A 5753-nucleotide genomic window follows, 5' to 3' on the forward strand; every position below is an offset into this window, starting at 1 on the left:
GAAATCAAAAAATAAATAGCGGGCAGATCAGGCTGGGTTCACCCAGCCTAGTCCATAGGCACCCGATATTGTTTAATTTTCCGATTGAGATATCCACGCCCTGGCTATTCTAAATGCAAAAATGCATCAGGGAGTTATGACAAAACTGTAACTAACAAACTAGATCCTAATAGAAAGCTGTTAGCTTCCCTAAGCTACAGGTAGGCTTATAAAGTAGGCATTTACAACATAAATTGTCAATAGGCTATGCTGGCGACACAAATAAAATCTCCTTTGGCTTACGCCTTACAGTATCAAGCGGACTTAAACTGCCATATCGTGGCGAGACGTAATAAAATGAAAGCGCGAAAGAAGTAGCCACTTCTAAATGGGACCCACTACACAGTAGCTTAAGGTGTGTTGCTAAAGCAGCCATAATGAAATGAAGGTGTAATTGTTTGGATACTTCACACACACGTGCTTTTTAATTTCACAGACTACAACTACCAAGCTGGAATCAAAGCACATCGATTCCCCTCTCACACCCTTCATGCACGCAAAACTGTATCAGACCGGTGTAACGTTGGTAAATCTTCCATTGCACAGAATGATTTTTGTAGCACGTGCAACAAATGACAGTCGAAAGATACAATTACAGTGCTGCTATCAATTTGCTTGGTATAACCGCATTTATAGTTTTCTACAAATGCAATCAATCAAATTGGCCTCCATCACTAAACCAACGCTTAACGGTAACATTACCTAGGTCCTTATTGATATTATAAGATTAAGCATTACCTGCAGTAAAAACCAAGCATGTCCGATAAACATCCTCAGATTTATTTCGGCTTCAAGAACAAATGGGAATTACACTTCATGTGAACATCGTCCTATCCTTATTAGACGTTCTCTGCGGTCCTGTAGGAAGCGTCCGTTGTTTTTCCAACCCACTTTTAACTTCCAACAAAATTACGTCTCACTGCAACGTCGCCATCTAGTGGACAAGCGACTACTTATCGCCAATACTGGAAATGCAGCCATGATGATGATGATGAATATTTGGCTTTCTTTTAATCCTACTGAATTTGTAATTATGTATCGGCCGTTCTAATACCGATAGTATGTGGGTGCCTGTGTGTGTGTGTGCATGTGTATATGTGTGCACCGCCATCTACAGGCCAATGAGTGTACAGTCACTAAATGTACACATAACCTATTTTTTTTTAGACCCCCCCATGGATGAAATTCTACGAAACTTGGCATACCCCCAGAGAATGCCAGGTCAATCATACACATAAAATTTGGTGCAGTTCTGAACATCTTAACTGAAGATAGGGGCGATTAAAGCAGGGGGGTGCAAATCACAAATGAGTGATTATGGGCCAGGTTGATGTGGGCCCTTGAGACCAACATACCATAAAAGATTCTTCATCCTCAGTGCCATGGTTCAGGTAGTTATTTAGGAAAAACTGCTTTTTTTGCGGTTTGGGGGGCCCAGCACGGGCGGGGTGGAGTGGCCCTCGGGACTAAAACGAAATTCTTCCGTAAAAGTCTAGTAGGGCTACATACCCACCAAATTTCATGTGCCCCGGTGGTTCGGTGTCCCGGGTATCGTTGACCAAAAATTCAGGAAGTAGATGACGGCGGCGGTCATAATAAAATACTGTATACTCCAGACTTTTCAAGGCCCCTCCCTCCCCTTGGGGCCCTAGTAATCAGTACTGGTTTTACCCTCAGTTCGACTGTGTGTGTGTGTGTGTGTGTGTGTGTGTGTGTGTGTGTGTGTGTGTGAGAGAGAGATAGAGAGAGAGAGATAGAGAGAGAGAGTATATGCTTGTATAAGTAGCCTATTATAGGCTGACCTTCCCTGACCCTCTGAATGTGATTGGGTATCACTTTGAGGTGAACTAATACAGTATCACCCGCTAGCCAAAAAAGGACATCAATACACAGGACTGCACTATTAATTATAAACTACAAATTATTATTATAAACTTATTATAAACTATGACTTAACCTAACAGCAAATGTGCCAATAGATTCCCTATGCACTTCATGAGAGTGTTTCTGATTAAAAGAGAGTGAAATAGGCCTAAACACCACCCCATCTCTGATGAGGACGGCAGTTTGAGCCTTTTGTGTGCCATCTGGATCTAAGTGTACATTTCATTTGACCACACTGAAGATGAGCCGTTACCTAGACTACGAGACAAAACTAAACCGGTGCTGTGATAGGAGAGTGTGCAGCACTTCTGAGGAATAGAGGCGCTGTACTTACCTCTATCATACTGTGCGTGTGTGTGTGTGTGTGTGTGTGTGTGTGTGTGTGTGTGTGTGTGTGTGTGTGTGTGTGTGTGTGTGTGTGTGTACAGGTCGCAGATGGCGGTGGCATTTGGCAGGGTGTCTGTCTGTGTGTGACTGCTCTCTCTGCCAAAGTAGAGACAGATGCTGCACTGCTCATATGAAGCAACCGAGCCAGGGGGAAGTTAGAGTGAGCGTGTGTGCTAGTGTGTGTGTGTGTGTGTGTGTGTGTGTGTGTGTGTGTGTGTGTCTGGGGCAGGGGGTGGTGAGTAGAATCTAGACAGTTTATTCATGTTGATCACTGATGGACACTTGTTGACAGGACTAGTGGGTAAAACTTGTATGTTTCAGCATCTGTTTGATATTTCTACTGAGTGTGAGTGTTGTGAATCCAAACAGTAGGCCTATATCTCAATATATTCTCTTGTAATTGTATTCAGGTGTAAATTAATATAGTGAATGTCTGTATTATATTATATTATATTATATTATATTATATTATATTATTCCACCTGTGTTTACATCCCTCATGAAAGCTGATTACAGCAGAGAGAAAGGAGACGAATATGGATGGGAGAGAGACGGGAGAAGAAGAATTCTGCAATATGGCCTGCTTCATACACTACCAAAACAATACAGCAGAGGGCGCCCTACGAGCTGCCTTGGAATGCATTGTGTGTGTTGTACAATAGGGCTTAAGCCTTAGGCAATCAACCACAGGTCTGTAGAAAGGCATAATGAAAAAATAATAATGACATACTTGTCACTTGACAATACTTTTTTCATATTTGTAAAGCATACCAGCGTGTTGTTGAATGGTTGAATCATGTAGCACACAAAAGCACAGCTCATTTTGATTTGATTAGAGGGCCATAAGTGAAAACAATCATAAATATGGAGTACAAGACAACAAAACCGTTCCCTGGTTGACTAATTTTCCCTGTTAGATTGCAGATCTGTCTGATGCAAAATAGTAGGGGTCAGAACCTACTCAGCTTCACACACACACACACACACACACACACACACACACACACATACACACCAATTCCCTCGCTCATCCGAAGCTAAATGCATTTAATGATACAAGCATTCACAAGAATTTATTTGTGTCTCTGTGCAAAGAAAATGAGTGTGTGTCCCTATGTTTGAATAATGTTTGCATGAGTGGGTGTCCCTATGTTTGAATAATGTTTGCATGCAAAACCCAGATTGGTTTGATTTGATTTGAGCGCCACTTTAACATACTGAACACCCAGGGCCTGAAGCGGGTTCATTTGTTACACTAATTGCATCTTTTCCCTATTAGTTTTGCTAAATGTGCTAAAACAACAAGCACTTCAGACAAAGTTGTGTGTTTGTGACTTTGGTTGTGGGTCTGAAGTTCATTAGTGGATTGCCTGTAAATGAGATTAGTGTAAGCATGCAAAACACACACAATCAAAAATCATCAATAGGAGTCAGACTTCACCCGCTTCCATAGTTTCCTTTCGTTTATTTTTTTATTTTTATTATTTTATTGGAATATTTTTCCAGCCACTTAAACAGACAGGCCCCAGAGATCTCCCAACAGAATGACTAATAGCAGTGGCACCACAGAGCCTTCCAATGTCATATTATCAAGGGCTTCCATCACTTCACAAAACAACCAGAGCCTAGGCCACCTCCAGCGGCTAAATCCAATCCAAAACAGTGGGACTGGAAAACCATCACTTGCCGCTTCATCCAACTCCTAGAGACAGCAGATATTCCATGTTCTCACGTCGTCACTGTAAAAGATTAAACCAGTATTGACATACAAGTGAATAACTACTACTGTATACCAGCACTGTCTGTATTGCGTGTGAATTCTGTGTTCTCCATGTCGTTTGCACTCTTAATGTTTTATGCATTGTGTCTTGACCCTATAGATCCTATTCCTTCACAGAGTGTACTCAGTCCACAGAGTCTACTTTGTAGGTCTGTTTTCATACTCTCATGCTTTCTACATTCTCTCCTCTGCTTGCTTTTAAAATGTTTTTGTCTGTTTTCTGTGTTTCACAGCACTGTTGCTCTCTTCTGTAGTACCTCTCCACTGCCTATACTTCTATATGTAGTTTTTATATTTCCTATTTTGTCTTCACCCTATAAGCAATCTCCTTTATGCTCCCTGTTTTTCCTCTCACTTATATGTATGTATGTATGTATGTATGTACTGTGTGTATGTATGTATGTGTGTATGTATATGTATGTATGTATGTACTGTATGTTCTCCCTGTGTGCGGTATTGTGTGATTATGAGTCTTTCCTTTATCTGCTCTGATTGGTCAGTGTCTGCACCCTCTAGCTGTACAGTTTTCCCTAACAGTGTTCTGTTGGCGTTCTATCAGTGTTCTGTGGCGTTCTATCAGTGTTCTGTCAGTGTTCTATCAGTGTTCTCTATCAGTGTTCTATTGATGTTCTATCAGTGCTACATAGAGATGAGAGAAGACCTGGACACAGGTGGTCCAACAGGTGAAATCGGCCCAATGTCACACCTGTATAGGATTTCTTAAGAGTTTTTTAAAAAAGAAAAATGTAATGTTGTGATGTTTTCATATCTACATGGCATGAATGTGTGTGTGTGTGTGTGTGTGTGTGTGTTTGTGTGTACATACTCTGTGTATTCTTGTAATGTAACTTAATGGAGATGATACGTTTCATGGTAGTTAATTTACATGTATGACACTTACACCCATTCCTTTGTCAAAATTGTTGGTTTGTTTACTTTGTTTGTTTACTTTATTGTCCATGCTGTAAGTGTAAACAAGGTGAACTAATAGGGCCATTGGAGCATTAGATACCTAAAATATTCTGTGGAAGCCACAGGAAATGTTTTAATGGATGCACTCTGCTTTGTTTTGCTGGCGGTAATGAGGAGAGGTGTGAAGGGTGTGAGACTGACGCTAATGGAGTGTCGTAAATCAGAGATATTACAGCACCAGTGGGGGCCTGCATCTCAATAACATCAGACTGACTAAAGGTCCAGTGTGTCCAGGTCTGTAGGTGTGTGTGTGTGTGTGTGTGTGTGTGTGTGTGTGTGTGTGTGTGTGTGTGTGTGTGTGTGTGTACGTGTTTTTGTGTGTGTGTGTGTGTGTGTGTGTGTGTGTGTGTGTGTGTGTGTGTGTGTGTGTTTTGTGTGTGTGTGTTTGTGTGTGTGTGTGTGTGTGCGTGTGTGTGTGTGTGTTTGTCTGTGTGTGTGTGTGTGTGTGTGTTTTGTGTGTGTGTGTGTGTGTGTTTTTGTGTGTGTGTGTGTGTGTGTGTGTGTTTGTCTGTGTGTGTGTGTATGTGTGTGTGTGTGTGTGTGTGTGGGTTTGTATGTGTGTGTGTGTGTGTGTTTTGTGTGTGTGTGTGTGTGTGTGTGTGTGTGTGTTGTGTGTGTTTGTGTTTTTGTGTGTGTGTGTGTGTGTGTGTGTGTTTGTGTGTGTGTGTGTGTGTGTGTGTGTGTGTGTGTG

This window comes from Alosa alosa, chromosome 8, assembly GCF_017589495.1.
Source record: "Alosa alosa isolate M-15738 ecotype Scorff River chromosome 8, AALO_Geno_1.1, whole genome shotgun sequence".
NCBI classification, from domain to species: domain Eukaryota; kingdom Metazoa; phylum Chordata; class Actinopteri; order Clupeiformes; family Clupeidae; genus Alosa; species Alosa alosa.